We start from the raw sequence: 15,247 nt of genomic DNA on the forward strand, positions 1-15,247 counted from the left end.
GGACATTTTGTAGCCAAGCCTGAAACCTGAGTCTGATCTCCAAGACCCGCACGGTGTGGGTAGAAAACTGACTCCCACAATTGCCCTGTGAGGTCCACACACATATCATGGTACACGTGTACCCCACGCCCCCACACAAAACAAATAAATAAATACACTTCTGTTTCGTTTTTAATAAGTTGGTGCAATGATAGAGGGAGACATCTAAAATAAACCTCTGGCTCCCACATACATGCGCACACCCACACAAAATAAAAAGATATGGAGAAGTAGACTGTATGTCAAGAACATGAAGTTGAAAATCAATCAGTGGTTATTCAATACATTAATGTGACAAAGGAGAAATACCATGTGACTATTTCATAATTCATTCAGGAAAGGCAATTGGCAACTTCATCCTGAGAACTCCCACAACACAGGAGCAGAAGGGAATGCCCTGAGCCTGACAAGCATCTGGGAACAACCTGCAGTCATCATATTGCTGACCTTCAGCAGCTTCTGAGTGGAACTAAAAACACCTCACTGAGACCTTTAAGATCCTGAGTGCCCTGAACACGGTTTGCCCGCTGCACCTCACGTCAGCAGCTCTCCTGCTGACTGCACCTCCCAGCCGTGCTGTCTCTCTCTGCTTCACATGCCGGGTGCATCCCGCTTCCCATCTTATCTTTACGCTGGTTCCTTCTTACCATTGGCTATCAGCTTAAATAAATACCCTTGTTTCAGAGAGGCCATTGGCTCCTTCTTGCTGGTGTTATAGATTGGACTGGAGGTTGACAAGGCGATAATGTACATGATCCATCAGATGCATGGGATCTCACTCTGGGTTCCTAACTGATACAGCCAGTGATACAAGACTTGTGGGGTGTGACCTGACCCAAGCCCAGCCGCCCATTTAACTTGGCTTCCACCCTGCTCCCTGATCCCTCGGGACAAGAAAAGTCCTGCCAGAATGAAGAAGGAAGCCAAATCCTGGCTACATAGCTCACAGCTTCTTAAAACTCAGGCTTACATCACCAAGTGGGACCAGCAGCCCTGTGTACTTCCATTTAAGGGCAGCTTTATAAATACCAACCTCTGTTGTTTCTTAGCTGTGCTTACCATAGCAAAACTGCACGTTCACCTGGGAAAGATGAACTGTATCTTGGCTTCCAACTTTCTCACAATGCCCACAACCTGTCTCTCTATGCAGCTCATCCTTCCAGTTCTCTGTCACTTTCTAACCCTGTTTTTCTTTCTTCATCACCTTTGAATCTGTCACCAGCTAAGATGCAAACAAAGTGGCAGAGTGCGAAGCCCTGAGTTCAATGCCCAGTGTTGCCAAAGAAAATAAAATTTACAGCATAAAATCTGAGAACCATGGGACCCAGAAGTTTTTCTCTCTAGTACCAGCTGTACTTCCAGCGTGTGGAACAGTGCCTGATGTACAACAGATACTCAGTAAATACTTGCTAAATGAATGGGTGTGTTGTGTAGCTTAACAATCTCTTGTTTTCTCAGCAGCCTAAGCTAAAGCCTAATTCCTTAGAATAGTTAGTTCGCCCCCTTCCTCATGTGCCAACACTCCTTCCTCCTCCTAGTCATCCTCCCTCCCTTTCTCGTCACAGAGTCCCATTTATCCCAGATTTCATCCCCTCACAACCCCTGCTGGCCTCAAACGTGATCTGTAACTGAGGCTGTCTTTGAACTTCTGATCCTCCTGCCTTTACCTCCTGAGTGCTGGGAGACACAACTGGTTTGTGAGATGCAGGGATTGAACCAAGGGTTGTGTGCAAGCTGGGTAAGTGCCCTACCAGCTGGAGATGCAGAGAATTGAACCAAGGGCTGTGTGCAAGCAGGGTAAGTGCCCTACCAGGTGGAGATGCAGAGAATTGAACCAAGGGCTGTGTGCAAGCTGGGTAAGTGCCCTACCAGCTGGAGATGCAGGGAATTGAACCAAGGGCTGTGTGCAAGCAGGGTAAGTGCCCTACCAGCTGGGCTCACCCTCCACTGACTCTTCTTGCCCAGCAGTTTCCCTTCCTCTTCCCGCACTCCAGACTTCTGGCACATCTTTCAGATCCCCAAAGCTGCCAAGGTCTCTCTGATTTCTGTGCTCTTGTGGAAGCATTTTCAGCACCCTCATTTTTCATCTTCTGATCCATGCAGCCTTCCAGCTTGTCTCACCCCTCCACAATCCTGCTTCTCCTTGACTCTCAGGCTTCTACACCACTGAACTCTCTGTCTTGCAAACACTGCTATGCATTAGTTACCTTCTCTGCTGACTCCCAGAGACACACAGAGATCCTCAAGAGCAGACTTGAGTCTAATCAAAGCAGTTATTTCTGAGTGACTCATATACGTGTATTTTTTTTATAATTTGGCTCATATATATTTTCTGGTTTTGAAAATATCTCTGTTTTTCTACAAACAAAAAATAATAACTTGACTTCAAGCTTCCAATGAAGTTGTAGAAGTCAAGACTGTGGTGTTGAAGAAAAAATACAAATAGGTCAGTGGAAGAGAATACAGAGCCCCAGAATACACACACCCAAACTTGGTCATCTAGTCTCCTACAGAAGAGCCCAGACAGCAGAACAGAGGAAGGCTAATCTTTTCAACAAATGGTGACACAAAAACCAGACTTCCATATGGAAAAAAAGTGAGGTCATGCTCTTAATTCTTTTAGAACAATTGAATCAAAATGGATTAAAGACAAACATATAAAACACTAAACTCTAGGACTTCTGGAAGGTAACACAGGAACAGGTTGACCTGTTTGTTTTGTTTTATGGAGAGGGTTTCTTTATGTAGCCCTGGCTATCTTATAACTCACTCTGTCGACCAGGCTGGCCTTGAACTCACAGAGATCTGCCTGCCTCTGCCTCCTGAGTGCTTGTATTAAAGGCATGCGCCACCACTACCAACAAGCAAGCTGATCTTTTTGATATAAAACCAATGATATTGAGTCACAAAACATTTGACAGAATTGAACTTTATTAAAATTTAAACTTCAAGATGGCCACGGTGGTACACATCTATAATCCTAGCCCTCATGAACCTGAGGCAGGAGGATCATGAGTGTAAAATCAAGCTTGACTTTGTTGGATACTGAAACTGTCTCAAGAAAAGAAAACCAGAACCATCCTGTTCTGTGAAGGACAGAAAAGGAGAGAAAAGGAGACCACACCACAGACATGTAAACTGGTGGGCCTAGAGAGATGATTCAGTGGGTAAGAGCACTTCCTGCAAAAATAAGAGGGTCAAGGTTCAGGTCACAGACCCCACATAAAGAGCCAGCTATGAAGCCAGGCAGTTGTGGAACACATCTTTAATTCCAGACTTGGGAGGCAGAGTCATGTGGATCTCTGTGAGCTCGAGGCCAACCTGGTCTGTAGAGGGAACTCCAGAGCCAAACAGTAAGACCCCCGTCTCAGAACCCCCCCAAAAAAATAGGATCCAGGCATGGGGGCAGAAGTACCTGAGACTCCATCTTAAAAAATAAGGTAGCAATCAACTGAGGAAGACAACCAAGGCTAGCCTCTGACTTTCCACACACATGTACCCCACGTATGAATGAATGTTCGTGTTCATGTACATACACAAAATGAGGAGTTAAGCTAGACTGAGGTTTCTCATGGAGAATCAAGAAACGGAAATCAATGTAGCATGGCCACCTCTTCATTTTGTCAAACATACTAAGTACTGTACTGCCTATCACCAATTTATCATAAAACTCTTTTAGATTTTAAAATGAAAGGCAGATACTTAAATTTAATGCCTTAACCTCAAGGAAATTTTTTTCTTTAAAAAATTTTAAGTTACATTTTATTTACTTACTATGTGGGTAGGTATTCTATGACGTTGGAAGGTAACTTGGGGAATCAGTTCCCTCCTTCCATCACCATGGAACCTAGGGATCCAACGAAAGGTCACCAGGCTTGGCAGAAAGTGCCATTGCCCGATGAGCCACCTTGCCAGCCTGCTTTCTCTTGTTTTTATTTCCCCAATTTGTCTATTAGTTGCGCAGAACACATATAGTTCATAGTCTGGGACTTGGGGATGAATAGATCTTGTCTAAAGTCTCTTCCATTCTTTCATAGTCTGGAACTGCAATACTTAGCTTTCCATCCCTAGGACAAAACGCTGGAGGCAATCCGGTGAAAAGGAAGGTTTGCTTCGGCTCACAGCTTCAGGCGGTTCAGTGTCTGGTGTTTGGCCCTGTTGCCGTGGCTGCTGTGGTAAGGCAGGTCACGGCAGGAGGCATGTGGTGGGGGAGGCTGGTAAACAGGAAAGGAGGGCGAGGAAGGGCTGAGGTCCCAAAAGTCACCTTCTTAAAAATGTTATTTGTGTGTATAAAGCACACGCTGCAGCAATGAGTGGAGACCAGGGGCCCGTGAGAATCAGTTTTCTTCCTTGTGGGTGGATGTCTACCTGGCCAGCTGTCGGGGCCACAGCGGGATGTCTTGAGGAAGGCAGCACCAGTTAGAGCCCCTTCTTGGGCGGCCAGAGGTCATGGTCCAAAGGGATTAGAAGCGAGCTGGGAATGCAAAGGCTCAGCAATTCTTCAGCGATCCATGCCCCAGAAGCTGGTCAGCAGGGAGAGGGAATGAGCAACCTCAAGAAGCAGAAAGAAGGGAAGGAACATGCAGGTTCCTGAAACCAATTGCTGTTGAGGTCCCCTCCACCCCCACCTCCCCCACAACCAGATTGCTCAACCTCTTTCTTTCTTCTAAGTCCACTCAGACTTTATCAAAGGGGGGGGGGCACGAGGGCAGACACACGGACCTGAGTGTTGCAGTAGACCACAACAAACGAACAAGAACTCCAGGCAGACCCCAGCAGGAAGTGAGGGCATCAATGCCTCGGATCTTACAGGTTTGTGAACTCCCAGCACTTTCATCAGTCACAGTCAGTGGACCAGAGACTGGGCCGCTGTCTCAAACACTAAACACTACACTGAGCTTTCATTGTCTTAGACGACACAGGTCCTCTGTCATTCTGAGAAAAGGAACTGAATGAGAAGCCAATGGATTCATGTTGCAGTTGTTTTCTGAATTTTAACAAGTGTGATTTATGAACTAAGTCATGTTTTATAACATTCACTAATTATTTTAACTTTGATTTTTTTTGTTTTTAGAGTAGAATTATTTATATGGTTTAAGAGGAACAGAAAGGCTAGGCATGGAGGCTCCCACCTACAGTCTTGGCACTTGGGAGGTAAAAGCGAGAAGATCAGGAGTCCATGGTTATCCTTTGTGGTGAGCTATAGAGGCCAGCCTGGGCTACATGAGCTCTTGTTTTAAACACACACACACACACACACACACACACACACACACACACACACACACACACACATACACATGCGTGTGCACACACCAAGAAATACAGTGGGGGAAAAATCCTTAATTCTTGCTATTGGCCTAAAATTCCTACCTTCAGACAAACCATGTAGACCATTAACAAAATCTTTGCAGAAATATTCTCTCTATTCTCTCTCTCTCTCTCTCTCTCTCTCTCTCTCTCTCTCTCTCTCTCTCTCTCTCTCTCTCTCTCTGTGTGTGTGTGTGTGTTGACTTTTGCAAGACATAATGGCTGATAGCAACACACATTTTGGTTTGCTCAAGACCAGTTGGGACACTTTAGCAATTCTTGTCTGGGCTTGTTCAGTGGAGACTGGGTGGTCTAGGGCAGCCTGACCACATGTCTGAAACTAGTTGGACTATGGAACCCTCACATGTTTGGAGTGGGGTGACTGTCACACATCTCCCAGAAGGTGCCCCCGTCTGAGGTGGTGGTAGAGGAGCAGCTGGCACTCAGAAAGGCTGCATTCCAATGCACCAGCAATCCCGTGCCTCTGCTTTCATCATCATTGCTAAGACACCTTTGCTCAAAGCAAATCATGTGACCAATTCAGGCTTAGGCGGCCAAAAAATAGATTGTACGTTTCAGTGGAGAGTTGTACAGGAACCTGTAAAAGGGGGTAGGAAACTTACAGAAGTGAGAAGGAATCTGTAGAATTTAAGATGGTTCTAGTTTGGGCTGGAGCACTGGTTGCTTTTCCAGAGGATATGAGTTCAATTCCCAGCACCCACATGGTGGCTCACAAACATCTGTAACTCCAATTCCAGGAGCTCCAACACCCTTTTCTGGCCTTTATGGACACTGTATGCATGTGATGCCCATGCATACGTAAATTAAGATAATTTTTAGTTTGTTTATTATTATTGTTGTGTGTGTGTGTGTGTGTGTGTGTGCATGATGTGTGTGTGTAGGCAATGTGCCATAGTACACATGTGGAAGTCAGAGTACAACTTTTATGGAATCAACCGTTTCTTTGTACCTTTGTGTAGGATGTAGAGATTGAACTAGGTCTGAGGACACAGAAAATGTGTTTACCTGCTGAGGCATGTTGCTAGCACCTGGTGTTGTTTTGCTTTCTTCAATCAACCACAGCATGTATTTGTGGTGAGCTCTCTCTCTCTCTCTCTCTCTCTCTCTCTCTCTCTCTCTCTCCTCTCTCTCTCTCTGTATGTGTGTGTATGTGAATACTCTTTATGTAAATGCTATCATAAGGCCTTATGGCTTTTACAGGCATTTTAAAAACTTGTTTTGAAAGCTGTGATCTCTATCACAACATGCATGTTAGTCAAGCAATTTCATAAAAGAATTCTTACCTCCTTATGTCAACACAAGGAAGATAAGATTGAGGAAAATCCTTCAGCTAACAACAGGGCTAGAGAGCAGGTGGAGGACAGAAAATGAACAGCTCACTTTTACCTGGAGCATTATTGCCCAAAGTGATTCATTAGTTCATCAAAAATCTTCATCTAGGGGCTGGAGAGATGGTTTGGCAGTTAAGTGCACAGATTGTTCTTGCAGAGGACCCAGGTTCAGTTCCCAACACTGACGTGGAGGCTCACAACCATCCATAACTCCAGTTCCCGGGGACCTGGTGTCCTCTTCTGACCTTAATGAGTACCAGGCACACATGCGGGTAAAACAGTCACACAAGGAAAACAAATAAATAGACTTCTCTGAGGTCCCACAGAAGCACCCCACAATCAGATTGAGAATTTGCATAAGAGTCTGGTGTTCTGGGAGCCAAACCCATGGCCTTGTGCCTGGTGGACAAGTACTGAGTGGCTGAGTGACACCTGCATTTAATCACATCCAACCACCCTTCTGAAAGGAGACTTACTCTCACTTTCCTTTTTCAAAGAGGATGCTGGCACTGCTCTCTAGGTTGTGGTGTCACCTTGGCAATGAGGACGTTTCTCCCAGAATGAAGGATACTCATCCTCATTTCCCAGCTCCTCATACATTTCTTTTTCTTGTGTGTGCACATGTGAATGTGATGGATGCATATGCTCTTGTGGATGTGTGCAAGTGTCCACACATGTACATGCCTGAGGTCAACAGCAAGTGTCTTCCTCCATCACTCCCACCTTACTTTTTAATTCACATATGTATTTACTAGCATGTGATATGTGCACAGGCATGCACCTGCCACAGTGTATATGTGGAAGTTAAAGGACACCTCTTGGGGGTCAGTGCCCTCCTTCCACTGTGGGATCTGGGGAATTGAACTGGGTCATCAGGCTTGTGCTGCAAGCACATCTAATTACTGAGCCATCTCTCAACATGCCTATTTTTCGAGACAGTGTTTCTCACTGAGCCTGGAGCTTGAAGATTTAAAGAGTCATCTAGACTGGCCAGCCAGCAAGACCCAGTCTGCACCTCCCCAGCACTGAGACTCCACTTACACACCACACCTGGCTCTCAGAGATACTGGGGTCAGACTCAGATCTTCATGCTTGTTTGGGAATCACTTCACCGACCAAGCCATCTCTCCAGCCCATTTATGTCTCCTCAAAGAACCCAATGGAGTGAGAGGTGACAGCCAGATATGAGAGCCTGGCAGATAGCCTATGTCCCTTTGTCTCAAGTCAACATGAGTTACCTCACCTGCTCTCTACCTTGGCCAAAGCTTGAAAGTCCTCTGAAAGTCCTGGGATGATTCTCTAAAGCAAGAACCAAGATCTGTTAGCAGACCCCTGTCCAGTCCTCTGTCTGTCTGTACCAACAGTGGAATTTGATTTTCTAATGTTCACTGAATAAAATTCATGGAATTCAGTCACATTAGCCCAAGTGAGTGAATATTATATTTTGAAATAAACTTTTCAAAGAGAGTCATACCCCTCTGACAGCAATACAAACTGGGCCCCACAAATCGGAGCCTGAGGGTTATGACTCACTTGTCAACAATTTCCAGAGATAGATTATTGGGGGGAAATTAACAGGAAGGTTCTTGTCCTAGATATCCAAAGCCTGGGTTGTCTTAGCAACGGCCTCAGCCTTGGGAACTTGGCAGAGAAGGGCAGAGCAGCCATGGTGCCTGCCTGGTAAAAGAGAAGGACTTGAGTTTCTCACTTCTTTAATTCAAGATATAAATGCCTGTTACATAAAGGCCAGGGATGAAAAACGTACAACTCAGAGGTTCTGGGTGGATCCATGTTGTTATGTAACCTCTGTGTAGTTCCTAAGCATCTGGGTCAGTCCAAAAGGAAACTCCTTACCAAGGATCAGTTACACTCCATCCTCCCCAAGCCCCTAGAGAAGTCAAGTGGCAGAGTTTCTGAGTGTTTCAAGGACTCTGAGGCAAGAATCTCCAGTCAGACAGGTTGGGACCCAAGATATCCTTGTCATTCATCTGTGTGACCCTTAGATCGTGGCTTGATCTCTTATAATCTCAAATTAGGATTCTAATATGTTCAGTTTGGAAATATTGGGGCTTGGGGAGTCTTGCTTAAGAATTAAAGTTCTCGATAGCCTCCAAAACAATACAGAGAAACCCTGTCTCGTAAAAACCAAAACCAAAACCAAAAACAAAAACAAAACAAAACAAAACAAAAAACCAAAAAACAAAAAAGAATTAAAGTTCTGTGGGTGTGATGGTACATGCCTTTAATACCAATGCTCAGAAGTTAGAGGCAGGCAGATCTCTTGAGTTCTAAGCCAGCCTGATCTAGAGTGAGTTCCCACCTCTTTCCTTCAGTTCTTTCTTTCTCCTTTTGTCCCCTCCCATTCCTCCCCTCCCCACCCCTCCCATTCCCTTTCAGACAGGTTCTCCCTATGTTGTATTGCCTGGTTTCAAACTCATGGTCCTCCTGCCTCTGCCTCCCAAATACTGTGATGACAGTCAGGTGCCACCATGTTTGGTTTTCCCGCACTTCTGGAAGTCTCTGAAAAACATATACAAGGTCCTGATGTCCCTCCACTAGTCTGTATTAACAGAGGAACTTTGGGACATATGTTTGAGCCTGTTTCAGGACATTAGCAGTTACCTCTAATACTAATCACAGTGCATAACTCACAGACACATGAAAGAACATGAATGAAAGAAATATCACTGGGCATTGGTGGTGCATGCCTTTAATTCCAGCACTTGGGAGGCAGAGGCAGACGGATCTTTGTGAGTTCAAGGCCAGCCTGGTCTACAGCCAGTTCCAGGACAGCCTCCAAAACAATACAGAAAAACCCTGTCTCGAAAAAAGAAAACAAAACACACACTCACAAAAAAAGAAAGAAAGAAAGAAAGAAAAAAAAAGAAAAAAGAAAGATCACCAACTCAGGCCTTCCTAGAGATGTGTCTGGGGATGACTCAGAGGTCATAGCTCTCCGTCAGTGGACACCAAAGCCTCCCCAAAGAGGAGTGGGAATAGCTTTTGGGGGTTAGCAAGCATATTGCCTATGAGGCTCTCTGTAGTAACTGTCTCTTAAACTCTTACGTGTAATCACCAGATGGCCAGGGAGAATGAGAGAGGACCCCCACATGGGCCATATTCATTCTGTGGCTCTAAGAAAGAAAGGCTGGGGGAGACCCAAATCTCATCTGTTCCTAAAACAATACTCATTTCTCCAGAAGCCCATTGAGAGCACACAGAGCCAGAGCCAGGCATGGACCGTCCCACTTACTAACAGAAATCCTAGGCAGAGTTTTTTGGGATTTTGTTTGTTTGTTTTTTTAGTTCACACAACTGATACACACTAATCATCATGGTGCCTAGCTCCTTTCTGATCTCCTGGGTTGATTCTGAACATGGGGAAGGGTGCAGAGTTGGAGATGACACCGCTCTTCAGCTCTATTCATTCTGCAACGCAGAGAATGGCCTTTCTGAACCACACAGCTAGTGAAATGGGGAAGCCCATTCAGTCTTCTGTGTAAAGAGTCTTCAGAGGGCTGTGGTTGACCTGGCAGGAAACAGCAGGAAGGCCATTCCTGAATTTTAACAAGATTCCATGGATCCCCAGAAGAAGGGGAAGTCTAAAACTCACGCTGTACCCAAGATAGCCACATTACCCCCTCTCTGACCCCCCTTAGCGATCCCAGCAAAGCCTGAGATCTGAATACCTCAATGCTGTTCTCAACCAGAGCTGTCTAGGGCCCCAGAACTACATTTTTGAACTTACCAGCATTTTAGCAATGGGTTCCTGCTCCTCCCAAGCCCAGACACCGGGAGTGGATAAGACAGGTTCTGTCAAGTTGGTTCTGGCTCACTGACCCTTGGACCAGGTGGTTTTGCTCTCAGGGGTTCAAAAAGTCCTTAGTCTCTTCCTGTGACTCAGCACTGTTCCAAAGGGTCCTGGAGAAAAGCCAGGTCTGCACCCACCCTGGAAAGCTCCAGGGCTTGCCAAGGCTTTGCCACTAGGCCTTCTCTCTGGGGATGTCTGAAGGTCTGGACCTCCAGCCAGGAAGTTCATACTCTGTCCTTAGACTTAAGAGGTTCATGATTGCTATAGGGGCGGTCTTTCAAATCCACCTCAGATGGCTGCTGGTTAGTTGTCAACTTGACACAGCCTAGAGTAGCATGGAGAGTCTTAATGAGGAATTATGTAGATCAGGTTGGCCTGCAGAGGCAGGCGGATCTCTGTGAGTTCGAGGCCAGCCTGGTCTACAGAGCGAGTTCCAGGACAGCCTCCAAAGCCACAGAGAAACCCTGTCTCCAAAAAACAAAAAAAAAGAGAGAAGAAGCTGGCTGAGAACCAGTAACAAGTAAGTGAGCAACACGAATGAGCTCAACTCTCCTGCTCTTTTTGTGTGTGTGTGGGGGGGGGGGTTTCGAGACAGGGTTTCTCTGTATTGTTTTGGAGGCTGTCCTGGAACTCGCTCTGTAGACCAGGCTGACCTCTGACTCACCGAGATCCGCCTGCCTCTGCCTCGTGAGTGCTGGCATTAAAGGCGTGCGCCACCGACACCCGACTGTCCTGCTCTTGACTATGATCAGGATGCTTAAATTTCTTTGGAGACGGTGGGATGGGAAGCCCAAAGACCACACAATTGCTGTGTTTCTCAGACCCGAGACTATAGTGAAGGCTCTCCATTTCCCTGGCAGTGTCTCTTCACACTTCAAAATGAGTAGGTCTGGAGGGTGGTGTCATCTCCAACATTGGACCCCTCCCCAAGCCTTGGAACCATCTCCAGAGATCAGAAAAGAGTTAGGAGCCCTGATGACTGATGGGTTCCAGTTTGTTCACTTGTTCCAAAAAATGGCCTAGGATTTCTGTTAGGGAGTGACCTCTTTCTGTCCATCTCAATCTTTGTCTCTCTCCTCTACAGAGGTTTCTAGAAAATTGGCTTTTCCAGGGTCACCCAGCATTGTTTTCTTTAAGATTTACTTTTATTTTATTTATTTATTTATTTATTTATTTATTTATTTTTGGTTTTTCGAGACAGGGTTTCTCTGTGGCTTTGGAGGCTGTCCTGGAACTCGCTTGGTAGTCCAGGCTGGTCTGGAACTCACAGAGATCCGCCTGCCTCTGCCTCCCGAGTGCTGGGATTAAAGGCGTGTGCCACCAACGCCCGGCTACTTTTATTTTATGTATGTTAGTGTTTTGCCTGCATGGGAGTCTGTGCACAATGTTCATGCAGTGTTCAAGGAGGGCGTCAGATCCCCTGCAACTGGAGTTACAGATGGTTGCGAGCCACCATGAGAGTGCTGGGAACTGAACTTGGGTTCTCTGCAAAAGCAAAGAGCTCTGAACCGCTGAGCCATCTCTCCAGCACTCTTTTTTTTTAAAAAGGGTTTCTCTTTATTGCTTTGGAGGCTGTCCTGGAACTCACTCTGTAGCTCAGGCCGGCCTCGAACTCACAGAGATCTGCCTGCCTCTGCCTCCCGAGTGCTAGGATTAAAGGAGTGTGCCACCAACACCTGGCTCTTTTTGTTTTTTAGACTTTTTTTGCTGTGTTTATGTGCTTGGTGTGCATGCACATACATATGCTTGCTAGTATATGTGTGTGTGTGTGTGTGTGTGTGTGTGTGTGTATACTTGGTCTACATGTGTGCACACGCCTGTGAATGTTGGAGGCTGATGCCGGGAGTCTCCTTGATTGCTCTCTCTCCTCCTCTTCATTGAGGCAGGGTCTCTCATTTGAACCAGAGCTAGTTGACAAACCTAGGCTAGCTAGGCAGCTTAGTCCCTATCTCTGCCTTCTAAGCACTGGAGTTACAGGCAGGCCACCATGCCCACTTGTCCTTTGTATGAATGCTAGGGATCCAAACTCTGATCCTCACTTTTGTGCAGCCAGAACTTTACCCACTGAGCCATTTCCAACCCCTCATTCATCTGAGACACAGTCTCATAAACTCCTGATCCTCCCGTCTCCAACTGCAAGTACTGGGACTATAGGCATACGCCACCATCTTTGTTTATATAATATTGGGGACTGAACCCTGGGCCACATGCAAATGAGGCAAGCACTCTGCTGTTTCTAGGATGGCTTGTTTGGTAAGAAGAGAGCAAGCCTTAATAAAGAAGTCAAACGAGGCCGTAGTCATGGAAACCGCAGGCAAGGATTTGTGCTTCATTCTGGGTTTTCTGGCACAAAGGGACATGCATAAGCTCGCCACAAAGGATACCTTGGATGTAGAGTGACAGTTGCTGGATGCTTCAGAAGCATGGAGAAAGCAACGGTGGCTTCTGCTTTAGATAGTCGACTTGGCCAGAAGGAAGTGGGCTGGAGCAGGCAGGGAGGACACTATGGTTTAGGTTTTAGTATTCGAAGGGCATGTGGTGCTCGGTAGAGCTGTCCAGGCAACAACAGCTGGAGAGAGAATTCTGGGCAGAGACTGTGGGGCAGAGGGCCAGACAAGGAAATTGGAGAGTGAGAAGAAAACTTGGGACAAGCTCTCAGACAGCGTCCACAGTAAGAAGAAGGAGCCAGTCCAGAGGAAGAACAGACTGGAGACAAAGAATCATAGCGCTGCGGTTAAAGGACAAGGAGGATATGAACAAGTGTGGAAAGCTTCTCAGAGAGCCTGTGAGATGGCTCCGTGGGCGCTTACCACCAAGCCTGACCTGAATTTGCAAGTTTTTCCTCCAACCTTCACATGTCTGTCTGTCTCTCTCTCTCTCTCTGTCTCTCTCTCTCTCACTAAATAAGTGAATGTCATAAATTTTCTTTTAGAAATGCTCCTTAGAGGCTGTGGACAGTGTCTACTGCATTTTGTAATAAGGGGCCACTGCAATCCTTCCTTTCTTCTTCATTTCCTTTCTTTCTTTTTTAAAACACTTTGTGTGCATTGGTATTTTGCCTGCATGTATGTATGTGTGAGAGTGTCAAGTGCCCCGGGACTGGAGTTACAGACAGCTGTGAGCTGCCTGCCATGTGGGTGCTGGGAATTGAACCCATGTCCTTTAGAAGAGCAACCAGTGCTCTTAACCACTGAGCAATTCTCCAGCCCTTCCTTCCTTCCTTCCTTCCTCCCTTCCTTCCTTTCTTTTTTCTTCCCTCTTTCCTTCCTCCCTCCCCTGCTTTCTCTTTCTTTCTTCCTTCCTCTCTCTCCTCTGTCTTTCTTCCCTTCCTTCCTTCCTTCCTTCCTTCCTTCCTTCCTTCCTTCCTTCTCTTCTTCTTGTGGGTGGTCTGGGCATGGCACCCAGGAACTCATGCCCTCTACTGCAGAGCTCTACCCAGCCCTCCATTACCACGATCTTAGTGACCTGTGAGCTGAAGATGTGGAGGGAAACATTTTGGATATTTGACTCTTACAGGAACTCCAGGGCATGGATTTGGGACAGACTACAGATGCACAGACCTTCTGAATGCCCACATGTTTATAGGAGTGATCATAGCAAGCACAGGAGGCTGACCATGCCCCATGGAGAAGGTCTAAGTATTTTTCATTGTGCTCTGTGCTGGATAGTTTTATGTCAGCTTGACACAAGCTAGAGTTATCTGGAAATGCCTTCATAAGATCCAGCTGTAGGGTATTTTCTTAATTTACGATTGATGGGGGAGGGCCCAGCCCATTGTGAGTAGTGTCATCCCTGGGCTGGTCCTGGGTTCTATAAGAAGGCAGGCTGAGCAAGCTATGGAGAGCAAGCCAGTAAGCAGCACCCTCCATGGCCTCTGCATCGGCTCCTGTCTCCAGGTTCCTGCCCTGTTTGGATTCCTGTCCTGACTTCCTTCAATAATGAACAGTGCCGTGGAAGCATAAGCTGAATAAACCTTTTCCTTTTCAAGATTTTTCATTCATGGTGTTTCATCACAGCAATAGAACCCTAACCAGGATATGACTCCAATAACAGAGTAGCTACTACATACATCCCTTGGGCCTTTGTCTTGTCACTTCCTTGGAACTAATTTACTAGTAGGAAAGTGACTGGGTCAAATGCTACATATACTTTAAATTTATTTATCTATTATCAAATCTCCTCCTTTGACTCATTTAGACTGCTGTTTAGTGGTAGTGGAATCCTAGCAGTCTTTGAATATTATCCTTTTGTGTGTGTGCACTTGTATGTGTATTTTTGATACATGTGTACATCTATGGGTGTGAATGAAGCTGTGTGAATGCCATGATACACCTGTGCAGGTCGGAGTTCAACCTCTGGTGTCTGGATAGTCCAGGCTAGCTGGCTGGAGAGTGTCTGCGAGTGCAGACGTAAGTGTGCATCTCACACAGGCTCTGGAGATTTGAACTCTGGTTCTCACACTTGCACAGCAAGCGCTTTACCCACTGAGCACACTCCTCATCCCAGTTAATACCCATTTTTAAGAGGCTGGTCAGTGTGAAGACCGAATATACGTCTCTGCTGTTTTACAGAGTTCTCCACCCTTCCCCATGAAGGACACATTCTGTGGTCCCCAGCGGATGCCCGAAGCCATAGATGGTACCAGACACCACAAAGGCTATGCTTGTTCCCTCTACATATGCATCTTGAAAAGCCTCATTGAGAATTAGGCACTGGCCGGGCGTTGGTGGCGCAC

At 46.2% G+C, this 15,247-nt stretch overlaps 1 long non-coding RNA gene across 1 annotated transcript; it reads right to left on the reverse strand.

Annotated features, from left to right (window-relative positions):
• Window positions 1–2,952: 2,952 nt before the first annotated feature.
• LOC121140987 lies at window positions 2,953–10,506 on the reverse strand. The gene is made up of 2 exons (XR_005877961.1): window positions 10,450–10,506; window positions 2,953–4,591 (listed from the first exon to the last, which is right to left on the reverse strand). It is a non-coding gene; the product is annotated as an uncharacterized LOC121140987 (long non-coding RNA).
• Between the last annotated feature and the right edge of the window lie 4,741 nt (window positions 10,507–15,247).

This window comes from Mesocricetus auratus, unplaced genomic scaffold (assembly GCF_017639785.1).
Source record: "Mesocricetus auratus isolate SY011 unplaced genomic scaffold, BCM_Maur_2.0 Super-Scaffold_4256, whole genome shotgun sequence".
Taxonomy (NCBI): domain Eukaryota; kingdom Metazoa; phylum Chordata; class Mammalia; order Rodentia; family Cricetidae; genus Mesocricetus; species Mesocricetus auratus.